Source organism: Lycium barbarum, chromosome 1, assembly GCF_019175385.1.
Source record: "Lycium barbarum isolate Lr01 chromosome 1, ASM1917538v2, whole genome shotgun sequence".
Classification (NCBI taxonomy): domain Eukaryota; kingdom Viridiplantae; phylum Streptophyta; class Magnoliopsida; order Solanales; family Solanaceae; genus Lycium; species Lycium barbarum.
In genome coordinates this window covers 34,720,525-34,736,984 of record NC_083337.1, presented here as the reverse complement: position 1 = coordinate 34,736,984, position 16,460 = coordinate 34,720,525, and positions in this window count along the sequence as shown.

Genomic DNA, 16,460 nt, shown 5'->3' with positions numbered 1-16,460 from the left:
CTGCTCTTCGGGCAGATTGCTGCTGTCATGACCCAATTAAACTAAGTCGCGCGGGCACCTACCTTTCCCATCGCGATAGGCGAACCCTAAACCCAACAATAGTAAAAACACAAAGAATTACTAAAATAAGCGGAAGAAATAAAACCACCAAAGTTTGATGATAATAATATAGAAAGTATGCGGAAGTAAGGAAAGTACACCCCAGAGTCTTGTTTAATCCATACAAAGCATCTAAATAGAATATACAAGTCTGGAAGATCAAAAATACATCAAGTCTGAGTATGTCTCGGAATAGAAAATAAGACATGAATAAAGAAAAGTCTTCAAGGAGACGGATGTCTCATGCTCACCCTGTGGACTCAAAGCAAATCTTGAAGCGACTATCAGCCACGAGAAACAGAAGTAGATCCAACCCGGAATTATGCATTCATAAAAGAATGCAGCAAGTGTAGGTCAGTACAAAACAACAGTACTGGTAGGTATTATAGGCCGACTAAGTGTAGCTAACATAATTCAGACAATAAAGCAAGATAAGTAGATAAATCAACAAGAATAAGTCAAACACAAGCCAAAACCAAGTACACGTCATCACCTAGGTTGAAGCATCTAACCCTAAGTGTGCCAAGTATCAAATACTCAGTCTGAATCAGTATCTCACAAGTACATCACAACAGAAACCACGTGCAATGCAATGCAATAATGTATGAAATGTATATGCAATGCAATGTTGTGTACACATGTACTCCGGATCGAAATATCGACGTCTCGATAGAATAACCCATAGGGGACCCGCGAAGTCCATGTACTATATCTGTCACAACCCGGCTAGGGGCCGTGACAGGTACCCGGGGCTAACCACCGAGCACCACTCTTTCTACTACTCATCATACTCAAATCATAGAGAAATCATTTCTCGTTTGGAAACATAATTACTTGTATATACATAAGCCCTTCGGCTATCAAAATAATATAAACCTATTCAATAGTAACATTGTGAGACCATACTACCCACACATGCGTATCTACAAGCCTCTACTAGAGTACTAGACATATGGACGGGACAAGACCCTGTCGTGCCCAAAATACATACATACATACATACATACATATATATATATATACACGCACAAAAGAATAAACCAAATAGCACCTCCGGAATAATGGAGTGCTCCTGTCAATCTGTTGATACTCCTACGAGTCTGGATCGCCTCCCTGTCTACCTGTGGGCATGAACACAGCGTCCAAAGAAAACGGACGTCAGTACAAACATTGTACTGAGTATGAGAGGCATAAGTAATAATAATACGTCAATGAGATAAAGGAAGCATGAAATAAGGAGCAACTTGTAACTGACTGTCAATTATAAAAGAAATAATGCATACTGGATTACTTCATTATCATCATCATATCATGTATGCGTATATGTATAAGCTGCCCGACCATATAGGTACGGTGTGATAATCATTAGCCTGCGTCCAGGCCTCCCGCGTCCGGGGTACCATCTCATGCCGCCCACTAGTGGTGTCTGCCCATGCCATCTAGACATAGTGTATACGCTGCCCGCCTTAGCAGTGTCTGCCCGGCCATATAGTCACGGTGTAATATCATCAACATGTACTCATCATAATGCATGCATAGAAACTCAAAGACAGCTATACTTTATCGAGGTGACATAAGGTCGTGAACCCCCGATTACATTATGGAGCATTTATAAGCATTCTGCCTCACCTTGAAGGAAATAGCATATAAGGTGAGTGTATACAATAAACAACATCATGAACGTTGTAGGAACATTATATCATGAACTCTAGAATGTTTAGACTTAAGCTCATCATCATCATTATTGGATTCATAATGTATCTCTTATCTCATATGGCTATTCATGAACATAGACTCTCAGGATGTAGGAGATTCATGAAGAAGAAGGAAAAATCATGCCATTGGATTCATGCCTTAGAAAGAAGGGACAAGCCTCACATACCTTTTTCGTTTAACTAATCTATCGCTTGCTTGTTCTCCTTCGATGCCCACGTTTCTACCTTCAAGAGAAGTCGCATGAACATTAGCTAATCGATTACTTAAACGTGTTTACTAAAGCTAAAGAAAATTGGGTAGCATTTCCTTTGTTTATAAAACTTTCCCCATATTCCATATCAAATCCCAACATCGATAACAACATTAACAATATCACAAGCAACAATCATCTTTCGCATACATTATCCACATTTCGCAATTTCACTCCAATTTCTCCATAGTCGTGGTCATAATTCATTATTGTATTTTCTCACATATAATACTCATTCCAGGTTCTAAATATCGTTCATAACATACTTACAATCACAACATATCGATAATCATGACTCAATCCAAGCCTTTACTCAACAATGATACTATTCTCATATTTATGACCCATTTTTTATAACTTTCTACAATCCAAGTGTTTTTAAATTTCAACACCTTAAATAACAAGGAATGATCATAAAACTCACCTTAGATAATGGAAGAATAAGCCTTGAGTGGGAATTCTCTTCTTGCACAAAAACCCTAGCTCACTTCCTTTGGGATTTCTTGGCTTAGATGAACTTTGATAAGTTTCATACACTTGATTTTGTGGGTTTGATGAAGTTGATCATAGATTTCTCTTGGTTTCTTGTGGTTGAATAATGGAGAGAGTTCTATAGGATTCTTGAGGTGTGGAGAAGTGAAATAAATGAGAGAGGGTCCTTATATCAATAGTTAAAATCTGTCCCGACCAGATTCTACGGACCAACATACGGTCCGTATAATTTATACTGACCATATGTCTTGCCGTAGATCTAGTCCAGTGAGGTGTGCCATTTTGGGCTGATTATACGGCCAGGCATACGGCCAGTAAAATTTATACGGCCAGTATGTTGGGCCGTATAGTGCCCAGTTTATCCGAACTCGTTCTCGTTGACTCGTTTGATCTCCAATCCTTATGGACCCTTCTTAACACTTGATTAACACCTCAATACCAATCTAAGGGACATTATCACTCTTCTCCGAAACACGTTTAAGCCATCATTAACTTGTCGCTCATAATTCTTACCCGACATGCAACATATCCCTTGCTTTCCTTGACAACCTTCTTCCCTTACGTCAAATGTCTTTGAATCTCGATTATGTTCATCAAATGCTATTTCTTACTTATCAAAACATCGTATACGTCATACCCTTCTCTAGCCTATTCACTATACGTTAACGGGGAAATTTCCCAAGGTGTAACAATGTCACTCCGTAACACACAGCCTAGAGATGACCTTTCCACCCTTCACGCCTGTCGAACATCCCATATCACACAACATAGAATGGTGTCACAATTAGTATAAAAACTCCCAAGTATTTCAAAAAAAACATAGGCCACATCGTCACCCCCTGTCAAATGTGCCTTATATATATATATATGTGTGTGTGTGTGTGTGTGTGTGTGTGTGTGTGTGTATGTGTATGTGTCTGTGTCTGTGTGTGTATGCAAGATGAGTGTTCAATGTATGATACAAGTATGCAGATGAAAACAACAAGATCTCTTAGCAACAGTCATTCCGCTCCGATACATCACCTCGGATCACAGACTCTCATCTCTCATTCACGCTCTTCGGCAAGGACCTCGGAGGCGACACTCTCTCATTTATCATCATCAGTACCATAACCTAGAAATATCAATGTATCATGAAAATAAGTATGAATACGATGCAATGCAATATCAATAGCCAATTCAATCACAACAGTACCACACAGGGCACACAAGTAATATCATGAAAAGGCTATACAACAAGCCATAGTAGCACACTATCCTCGTATCAAACATCAACAAGTAAGATACTACAATATCACGAACAAGATATGTCAATAGTCTCCAACATCTACTATCACCACATGGCATCAAGCCAACAACAATAGAACAAATCAAGTCACAACACAACGGGGTGGCTATCCCCAATCACACAACAGGGCCCAACCTAAGACAATATCCAACCCAACTTCATACCCGAAGGTTTGCATGCATTTTTCGACAATAACGTCTAAATATATTCTTCGCTAAACGATGTCTCACCATAGGGTAAATCGTAACCTACTTGGAAGGCCGAACAGTAATATCACCAACAATCACACCTTAGCCTTTCCTTTCCTTTGAGGCTCGAGATAGAGAAAGTCTATTCATATTTGAAATCTACATTAGAAATTATGAAGATCGATACCTATATTAATATCATTCTAATTGGGTCAAAAACCAACTCTAGAATTCGGGAAAACAGGGCCCCACAAGGGCAAAACGGGAAATTTAGGGGTAAATTATCCAATTAAACACTAGGTGATCAAGTCAGAGTATGTCTCGGAATAGAAAATAAGACATAAATAAAGAAGAGTCTTCAAGGAGGCGGCTGTCTCATGCTCAAGTTGTGGACTCAAAGCAAATCTTGAAGCGACTATCAGCCACGAGAAATAGAAGTAGATCCAACATAGAATTATGCATTCATAAAAGAATAGAAAATAATACATCAAGTCTGAGTATGTCTCGGAATAGAAAATAAGACATATATAAAGAAGAGTCTTCAAGGAGGCAGACGTCTCATGCTCACCCAGTGGACTCAAAGCAAATCTTGAAACGACTATCAGTCACGAGAAACAGAAGTAGATCCAACCCGGAATTCTGCATTCATAAAAGAATACAGCAAGTGTACATCAGTACAAAACCACAGTACTAGTAGGTATCGTAGGCCGACTAAGTATAGCTAACATAAAAGAAGTAGATCTAACCTGGAATTCTGCATTCATAAAAGAATGCAGCAAGTGTAAGTCAGTACAAAACCACAGTACTGGTAGGTATCATAGGCCGACTAAGTATAGCTAATATAATTCAGACAATAAAGCAAGATAAGTAGATAAATCAACAAGTACAAGTCAAACACAAGCCAGAACCAAGTACACGTTATCACCTAGGTTGAAGCATCTAATCCCAAGTGTGCCAAGTATCAAATACTCAGTCTGAATCAGTATCTCACAAGCATATCACAACAGAAACCAAGTGCAATGCAATGCAATAATGTATGAAATATATATGCAATGCAATGTTGTGTACACATGTACTCCAGACGCAAAGTCCATGTACTATGTAACTCTGTAACACACAGCCTAGAGAGGACCTTTCCACCCTTCACACCTGCCGACCATCCCATGTCACACAGCATAGAATGGTCATGCAATTAGTATAAAACCTCCCAAGTATTTCAAAAACAACATAGGCCACATCGTCACCCCCTGTCAAATGTGCCTTATATATGTGTGTGTGTGTGTGTGTGTGTGTGTGCAAGATAAGTGTTCAATATATGATTCAAGTATGTAGATGATAGCAACAAGATCTCTTAGGAAAACTTATTCCGCTTCGGTACATGACCTCGGATCACGGACTCTCATCTCTCTTTCACACTCTCCGTCAAGGACCTCGAAGGCTACGCTCTCTAATTTATCATCATCAGTACCATAACCAAGCAATATCAATGTATCATGAAAATGAGTATGAATACGATGCTGTTATATCCCGTATTTTTGTACGTTGGATTATTCGTAAACTAATCAACATAAGTTTATGGACGAGATTATTTTTGGGATATGAGACAAGGACTTTTAATTCCAATTCTTAATATGGCACGACTTGCTTGTAAATTCCAATTAGTATAGAAATATTAATGGAGATTAGGGAGTAATTAACTATGATTAGATTATTAAGTAGGGATTAGTGATTAACTAAGATTAATTAAGTTAGTTAATTAGACAATTAAGTGGGCCCCATCGAATTCTTTAATTAAAAACAAATATAATGAAATGGATGATTCATTATGGTGGGAACGTGTAAGGTTTAGAGGCAACATATAAGACCACACTTTGATGAATAATTCATTCATCACAATTATTTCCAACTTCAAAACAATTGAATTAGAGAGAGAAGCAAGGTTGAGTTAGAGGGAGAAGCTCACGGCCAGCTTTGGCCTTAAGAATCTCTTGTAAAAAATATTTCCAAAGGTGTTTTACACATTCAAGGAGGCAGCAACCTTAAGAGTTAGGTTGAATTGAGGAAGAAGAAGTGGTGCAATTGGTGCAAGTGAGTATAGGATCTGTCCTACTCAATTTAAGGTAAGATTTCTTCTTCTTGAAATGTAATTGGATTTAATGATGTTGTAATGGAGAGATTAAGTTGTATTAGACGAAATTGGAAGTAAGAAAATTACATGATTATTGTTGGCGTTGTAAGTGGGCAGAATTGGAGTTGTTCTAATTGGATTAAGTTTTATTAGTGTTGTCATTATTATGGTATTGTATTTGAAGGTAGTTTGTCATGTTGGAGGGCTGAAAATATAGTTATAGATATGTATGGGTGCTGTTGTTCATGGTAATGTTATACTTGTTTCCATGTGTTTGTGATTTTGCGAAGTATAGATCGAAAATCGTATTTTTGATGTCGTAGTTTTAGTGGACTGTTTCGAGTTTGTTATTAATGATATTGGAATAGTTTTATTGTACATGGATGGTGGTCGATGTTGTTGTTGTGTTGTTGTAATTGTTGAACTATTATAAGGTCGTTTCGATGAAGTGTTGTGGCTATGGATTATTAAGAATAACTTGAATGTGTTGTGGTCATTATGTTGACTATTATTGAGTGTTGTAATGGGTGGACTGATTGGAATGTTATGCGGGCTGCTCGGAGTATTCTTGAGTCTTACTTTGGCTAGTCTTGATATAGTACTTGAACGTGTGATTGTTGATACTATTTTGGTTGTTGTATATCTGGCTTGGATGTGAGGAGAGTGAGCGATATAGGGGAGGTGTTGCCCAATTGTCTAGAAATAAGCTACTAACGTTAAAATATGTTTTATGCCTATCCGTAGCTTAACCATAGTCTTGACGTCTTAATATAGGTCGAGATACTTTGGACTGCGTATACGTATCAAGTCACGGATTAAGCGCCAAAGGTATGTACAGCTAACCCTTCCTTCTTTTTGGCATGATCTTTATGAAACAAATTGACGACGTATATATGAATTCAAAAAAAAAAAGCTCCTATTCCTAGAGACACTAGGATGGCTAATGTCCTGGATTCCCAGAACTTACTTTATTATGTCTTGATACGTATCTATGATTTCTGAAGTCCTATTTGATATGTTCCATTGTGACATTCGAAGGATACTTGATATGACTATTGTCTTGACTTCCAAATGATAGTTCGTTTGAATATTCTATTGAGTCTCAAATATAATTTAGTTTGCATATGGTTGCTCACTACTCTGCTCGTGCATGCCTCAATATATCTTTTACCGAGTCCCGGGCCGGGTATGTTTTCGTGCACAGTTTCACTGCATTGTTCACCGAGTCCCTCACTAGAGGGCCGGGTATGGTATATATATATATATATGATGATATGATGATGTGATGATATGATCATATGATGATGTGATTATGGCGCCAAGGATGGCAGGTGATGACTTTATTCACCGATACCCATAATGGGTCGGGTATGATATATAATATTGATATGCATGATTTACATTTCATAAGACAAGTTTATTAGTATTTTGAATGTCATACCTGTCTCCTGTGATCCCTACTTCAGTCATGGTCCTCTTTATTGTATTTCATGCTTTATATACTCAGTACATATCTCCTACTGACCCCCTTTCTTCGGGGGGCTGCGTTTCATGCCCGCAGGTACAGATACTCGATTTGGCGATCCTCCAGCTTAGGATTTCCACTCAGCTGTCTTGGAGAGCTCCATTGTCCCGGAGCCTAGACTTTTGGTACAGATCTTTTGATGTATATATATGTTTAGCCAGGGGTACGGCGGGGCCCTGTCCCGTCATATTTCACTATCGATACTCTTAGAGATCTGTAGACATATGTGTGGGTTGTGTATAAGTTTTGTTCAGTTGTGTCTATATGGCTTACGTATGGTATTGACATGTTGTGACAGCCTTGTCGGCTTGCGTATGGTATTGATATGTTGTGGCAGCCCTGTCGGCTTGCGTATCATATCGACATGTAGTGGCAGCCTTGTCGGCTTACGTATCATATTATATTTTGATCAGTTGTGACTCCTCAAGAGACAGGTTATCTGGATACCTATATATGATGACGTTATGAACCTTTGAGGTTCTTTTGCAAGTTTCCATATTGTTCTTAAGAATCAGTTTGTCTATATTTAACAGGTACGTATACGAGTGTCCTGCTCGGGCACTAGTCATGGCCCACGGGGTTGGGTCGTGACAGATGCAATGCAATATCAACAACCAATTCAATCCCAACAGTACCACACAGGGCACACAAGTAATATCATGAAAAGGCTACACAACAAGCCGTAGATAAACACTATCCTCGTATCAAACATCAACAAGTAAGATAGTACAATATCATGAACAAGATATGTCAATAGTCTCCAATATCTACTATCATCACGTGGCATCAAGCCAACAACAATAGAACAAAACAAGTCACAACACAATGGGGTGGCTAGCCCCAATCACACAACAAGGCCCAACCTAAGACAATATCCAACCCAACTTCATACCCGAAGGTTTACATGCTTTCTCCGACAATATCGTCTAAATATATGCTTCGCTAAACGAAGTCTCACCATAGGGTAAATCGTAACCTACTTGGAAGGCCGAACAACAATATCACCAACAATCACACCTTAGCCTTTCCTTTCCTTTGAGCCTCGAGAAAGAGAAAGTCTATTCATATTAAAAATCTATATTAGAAATCATGAAGATCGATACCTATATTTCTATCATTCTAATTGGGTCAAAAACCAACTCCAGAATTTGGGAAAACGGGACCCACAAGGGCAAAATGGGAAATTTGGGGGTAAATTATCTAATTAAACACTAGGTGATCAAAATCCATCAACTAATTGCTAAATTAACTCAAGGATTCATCCAATTTCAAAATCCAAGCAAAACCCCAAATTTTGGGTATAAACCCTAACTCTTAAATTCAAGAATTCATCGCTAATAATGGAAGGTGTATGATTAACAACCTTAGATTCATCATAATCTAGCATAAACCCAATCAATTTCATTACTCAAAGCAACTTAGGAAGTCTAACCAATTTTATGAACTTCTGAAGAAAGACCCATTAAACCTTCTTTCATGAAAAACTCCAATTTCCTACGTTAGAAATCATGGATTAAAGCTTAAACCAAGGGAATGAATCAAAGGGAATACTTATATTATGATTTAGACCTTACCCCATGGAAGAAACTTGAAGAACATCCTTGAATTCTCCCAAACCTAAAACATTCAAGATGAGAGAAACTCCAACAACATTAATAGCCAAAAACGCTCAGCTGTTCTGCCTCGTTTCTGGTGCCAAACGATCCCCAAACTTGTTTTTGATACCTCCAAAAGATTCCTTGTGAAATTCAGTCAATTTAGGATTTTGAATCACTCCATTTGACCTTATAATGAATGAGATATGGTCGTTTCAATATTTGGAATAGTGCAGATTTTTAAATACGAATTCAGTGACAATTTCGTAATTAATTTGAAAAATCTGGCAACCCAATTCTTAGTAAAATGACCATAATTCCCTCATACGATGTCGAAACTTGATGATTTCAATTGCTGTGGTTCCGAAATTACGGTATGGATATAATGGTTTAGTCGAAACACTAATCAAAGGCCATTTGCTCAATATGGTATCCTTTATGCTCAAATCGACATCGAAATCGAAAACAATCACCATACAACTCAAACTTATCCAAAACTCATCGGAATCTAACCAAACTTTGTGGACATGTCAAAAATCCTCATACAAACTTATTGGAACTTTCAAAACATCAACACGGGTTCATATTGACCCGATGTTGACCGTGGTCAACTCCAATTCTAACTTAACCAATTTTTCAACCAATGACCTAAATCACACCGGAACCCTTCGGGAACCAAACCAATGACACCACTAAGTCATAATCGCCCTCCGGACCTAATGGAACTGTCGAAATTCGATTACGGGCACGTTTACCCAAAAGTCAACTTCGAGTCAAATGATTTTCGCTTCAAGGCCAAATTTTTTAAAAATCATTCCAAAACCTAAAACGATACCTAGGGAACTGTGCCACTGGTCCCCGTGGGTCAAAATAGTACTAACAAGGCTCAGGGACAAGTCAACGAGACAAAAATGGTAAAAACGCAATAATGACCAAAAGGGTCGTTACATTAGATACCAATTAAACAATCGCTCGTCCTCGAGCGACAAGGGAATGAAACCAGGGAAGCGTAACTGACTTGGAAAATAACTAGGATATCTCTTACGTATCTCAGACTCAGTCTCCTAAGTAGCCTCCTCAATTAGACGATGTTTCCACTGACGCAATCTCCTTAGGTCTTAATTTTCTAACCTTCCTATCCAAGATGGCAATAAGCTCCTCCTCACTAGACAAGTTCTCATCACGCAATGTTGAATCCAAAGAATAATATCAGACCTATCGGAATGGTACTTCCTCAGCATAGGCATATGGAAAATCGGAGGAACGCCCAATATCTCCAACTCTACGAAGACCCTCAAATGCATCAAACCAATCCCACGGGAGAACGACGCCTCCTACCATGTAAAGCCTAACTTGAACCATGCTGACCCGAAATGAATGTACAACTCTCGAATATCACCAATAGTCATATGAACTGACTCCGAATGCCCGAAACCAATCACAGTCCTATCGCACCTCTGTGGTGGTCAATTCTCCTCTTTTCCTCACGCATAACAAATCATGTTTATCACGTTTGACTCCACAAGTTGAGTCCTATCCGAGTTATCAACTTAGTACCGAAGAGCTATACCTTACGATTTCAATCTTCATGTTTCTCAACCTTTACTCGATACGCAAATTCGATACAAACTCGAACTTTTCGACGCAAAACTGAAGCCTCATGTAGCAATTATATAACTATCGAACCTCTAATAGTGCCACCTCGATATGCTCGAAAATTCTCTGAAACTATCCAATCTTACACTGCCGCTCTAAATCTCTCGGAATCGCCCTAAGTCTTTAATAACCAAAAGCTCTTACCGAAACCGTCCAGTCAATACTACTTGCAACATAAAATATCACCACTAGTAGGAGCTCACCTCGAAAATATAACTCTAGTCCTCACATGATAGGGATTTCACAATCTTCTCTCTTAAGGTATGCTAACTCATCCACTGTAGAAGGTCATGAAACTTATCCGATGGTGTACCACCAAGCCACTTTTTATAAACCTCACCAAGTCAGTTCACTGAAATGTACTTCTCACTAGTCGTGGATCACGAACATCATGGAACTTTGTCATATCACATAGTCCACCCCCGTGGATTTCCTTCTTAAGCTCTCGTAACAAACACATCTCAACTGGAAAATGCAAGAAGACGACACCACAATCCATACTGACCTAAGAAATCCCCATGATGCACCCTTTTCTTACCAATTTACAATCATCTATACCTTTTCTCGACTTGTCAATTCCTAATTTTCTAATCACTTCACGATCATCTATACCGTAATCAACCCTCGAATCGACTACATCGAATACCACATAATCATAAATCTTGCAAACTAGCCGAATTAATCCTGGAGATAGGATCGTACCACACACTCTGCATATTAGCATTTCCTTAACGCTTACCACTCTGAACGGAACGCTCTCTAAATGCGGCGTATCACACAACAATATCACTAATATCCTTATTTATCCCATTGAACCATCCTTGCTCGAATTGCCATACTCAATTTTTGAAATGTATACAAAACTTAACTCAGTTAACCCAACCAACAAATCATGATTTAGAAGCCTAGAACGGATATTCATTATACCCACATTTAACCTTTCGTCGCTTAATAAACTAACAAGGTAAAGATTAGGGATAACGGATTAGCAAAGAGATTAGAAGGACTTACCGCCAAGAATCTTCTCCAAGAACATCCTAGATTTGCTCCTAAAAGTTCAGATTTTTGGAAAAATAATAAATGAGAGACTAAGGGATTTTGATACACACTTAATGAAATAACCAGGCCCGATACCATTACAACGGCCACGGGACTGCTACAGCGGTCCCGTCTCAGCGACAAATCATACCGCCACAACGGTCATCACCAACAACTCATGGCCGCTCTAGCGGCATGGTAACCGCTATACCTGTGCCGCTAGTGCGACACTGGTACCGTTGGTGTGACACTGGTTCCGCCATGGTGGGCACCAGTATTAGATTTCCCAAAGTAATCCCAAATCAATCCCAAAATCTCGACTAATACCTGAGGCAATCTACTCACAAACCACATACACAGACACACGCAAAAACACGCTACGAACGCACTCGTGGCCTCGAAATTCCCAACAGAGGTCTCGTTGACTGATTCAACCCCCGATACCTTAATTCCAACTTCCTAACCAAGTCCCAAAATGCATCCGAGTGCATTGGGAACCGAACCAAATATACACACAAGTTTTAAAAGACCATCCGGACCTCTCGAAATCAATCGATTTTTGAAAAAGGTCTGTTTGCCAAAAAGTCAACTTTGAGTCAACTCTTTTTCGCTTAAAGCCAATTTTCCCAAAAGGTCACCAAAATCAATCCCGAATACCTCGAGAAGCGTGTCAATAGTCCCTTCGAGTCAAAAGTGAGCTAGCTAAGCTCTCACATCACTAACTCGAGTACCTATATTGCATCACCTCCATTCTTACGAACCTTAATATTCTGAACTCGATAGCAAGATGTCTCATCGTAATCCTTCAATTCTCGTATTTTATTTCAAATCACTTTTATCACTATCAAGCAACAACCATCAAATCCACTGGATCCACTAAACTAATCATCCATTTTAAGCCCGAAAAACCACACAACAATATCCATACTTCTCCTTAAAACTAACCACACAACAATATCCATACTTCTCCTTAAAACTAAGTGAAACAATTAGTAACTCCTCAAGTCATTAACTCATCCCATTCGCCCATAATTGAAGCCATTTCCATCACTCGACTTACTAACTCCTCAAAGCCTACAACCTAGTCAATTTATAGATCAAATGATGTGCCCATAGAATTCACTTGATAACCGAGTAGTCTTTTAACATCAACGAGCCCATATCAAGAATAACTTTTTGCACTAGTCGTAACCTTATCCTAACAACCATGTCAGATACCAATTTTTTTCTTCCCAATCTCTCGAAAAGTACTCATGTCCAAGATATTCTATAAAGTCCCACTTCGCTACGTACTTTCCACCAAAGTCTTCATTCATGTCCTTATTATCAACTTCCTTTCTTTATTACACGCGATCACAATACGTTGTCCACATTCGATGTCATCACCGAACTTACACTTGTGCTCACATACCGAAGTATAATACTCTACCGTTGCTGAATTGTCGAACCGCCATTGGTTCACCAGTGTTACACACACCATCATAAAGCCCTGACGAAGCTGAAGTCAACCGATCATATCACCGAGCTACCTACTATTGAAACATGGAGATCATGTAACCCTCTGAACTATCTTTCCCATTTCTCACGAACCCCCACAATAAACGAGTCTAATCGCGACTCCACACAATTGAATCCTTAGGCCATAACTAGTGACCGAACTGAATCACGCATCCGAATCAGGATAACACATCTCGTACCATACCACGACACGTCATAGATCAACCATTCACATAAAAACTTGAGGACGTATTTTTATCATCCGAAGATGATCAAGATAAGAAGGTCCAGATACCAATTGGAATAAAGTCACACAAGAGAATGAAAGAATTCAAAGTTTCCTAAATGTCTTATAGCTTCTCGCAGATAAGTACGGAGCTCATCGTACCGGTCCATGAGACTCTACTAGACATGCTCTTATATTATAGACCAGGTAACCTAGGGCTCTGATACCAACTTGCCACGACCCAATTCAACTAAGTCGCGCGGGCACCTACCTTTTCCATCTCATTAGGCGAACCCTCAACCCAACAATAGTAAAACACAAAGAATTACTAAAATAAGCAGAAGAAGTAAAATCACATAAGTCTAACGATAATAATATAGAAAGTATGCGGAAGTAAGGAAAGTACACCCCAAAGTCTGGTCTAATCCATACAAGAGCATCTAACTAGAATCTACAAGTTTGAAATATCAATAATACATCAAGTCTGAGTATGTCTCGGTAGGGGTGGGCGTTCGGTTTTTCGGTTTCAATTTTTTGAAAGTGGACACCGAACATCGCACCGAATTAGTTCGGTTCGGTTCGATTTTTTGAAGTTCAGTTCGGTTTCGGTTTTTCTAATTCATTTTTTTTTAACAATTACACATCTCTCCATTTATTTCCATTTTTCCTTCTTGATTGCTTCAAGTTACAGAGGTTTACGCTAGACTAAATGTTTGAAGGTTTGATGACTTTAGAATCCAACCATAGTGATCATCCACACATACAAGATAATATCTTCTATATACAAAATATAATGTATTATACAACGTATAATAAAATCATACGAGGTATATAAAATTTTATATAGTGTATAATCAAATTATGTGAGTTATATCTAATTTATTATAATAGGTGAAATAGATTATATGAATATTATTCTATGTATAACATTTTTATGATACTGTATATAATAAAAATCAACACTCAAATTATTATTATACTTGTGTTCAATATCCTGTAGTGTTAAATGAAAACTGAGATTTTATTTTTTATGGAACAATGAAAGAAGTTGAGAATAAGGAGGAAGTAGAAAAGGTAAGAAAAAAACGCTGGAAAAAAATCTTGTAGAATAAGGAGGAAGTATGAAATTGTATAAAAGCGGATATACTATGAACAACAAATAGGTATTGGAGTTATTCACGTCTGAAGGGTTTCCTTATATATAGCAATTTGATTTACTATAAAACACTTAACCTGCCATGTAATGTTTAATAACATTTAGTTGCTAAGAGTATGTAAATATTATAATATTGTTGTCTACTTATGTTTTTTCCCCCAAAAAACAAATTGTATTCATGTAGTAAATCCTCAAAAAAAAAAACTTCGGTTAAACCAAAATACCGAAGAACCGTTGACTCGGAACCAAACACAGAACCGAAACACCGAATTTGTTATAAAAAAAACTGAAACCGAACCGAAACACTGAAAAAATCGAAACCGAAAAAACGAATTAATTCAGTTCGGTCCGGTTTTTCGGTTTTCGGTGTTTATGCCCAGCCCTATGTCTCGGAATAAAAAATAAGACATAAATAAAGAAGAGCCTTCAAGGCGGCGGATGTCTCATGCTGACCCAGTGGACTCTAAGCAATTCTCGAAGTGACTATCAGCCACGAGAAATAGAAGTAGATCCAACCTATAATTCTGCATTCATAAAAGAATGCAGCAAGTGCAGGTCAGTACAAAACCACAGTAATGGTAGGTATCATAGGCCGACTAAGTATAGCTAACATAATTCAGAAAATAAAGAAAGATAAGCAGATAAATCAACAAGTATAAGTCAAACACAAGCCAGAACCAAGTACACGTCATCACCTTGGTTGAAGCATCGAAACCCAAGTTTGCCAAGTCTCAAATACTTAGTCCAAATCCGTATATCATAAGTACATCACAAGAATATCACAACAGAAGCCAAGTACAATGCAATGCAACAATGTATGAAATGTATATGCAATGCAATGATGAGTACATATGTACTCCAGACGGAAATATCGACGTCTCGGTAGCACAACCCATGGGGGACCCACGAATTCCATGTACTATGTCGCTTCGTAACAAAAAGCCTAGAGACGACCTTTCCACCCTACACGCCTATCGCCCATCCTGTATCACACAACATAGTATGGTAGCGCAATTAGTACAAAACCTCCCAAGTATTTCAAAAACAACATAGGCCACATCGTCACCCCCTATCAAATGTGCCTTGTATATACATACATACATACATATATATATATATATATTTGTATATGTGTGTATGCAAGATGAGTGTTCAATGTAGGATTCAAGTATGCAGATGGCAACAACAAGATCTCTTAGCAACACTCATTCCGCTCCGGTACATGACCTCGGATAACAGACTCTCATCTCTCTTTCACGCTCTCCGGCAAGGACCTCGGAGGCGACACTCTCTTATTTATCATCACCAGTACCATAACCTAGCAATATCAATGTATCATGAAAATAAGTACAAATACGATGCAATGCAATATCAACAACCAACTCAATCCCAACAGTACCACACAGGGCACACAAGTAATATCATGAAAAGGCTACACAACAAGCCGTAGTAGAACACTATCCTCGTATCAAACATCAACAAGTAAGATACTACAATATCATCAAAAAGATACACAACAAGACGTAGTAGAACACTATCCTCGTATCAAACATCAACAAGTAACATACTACAATATCATGAACAAGATATGTCAATAGTGTCCAAC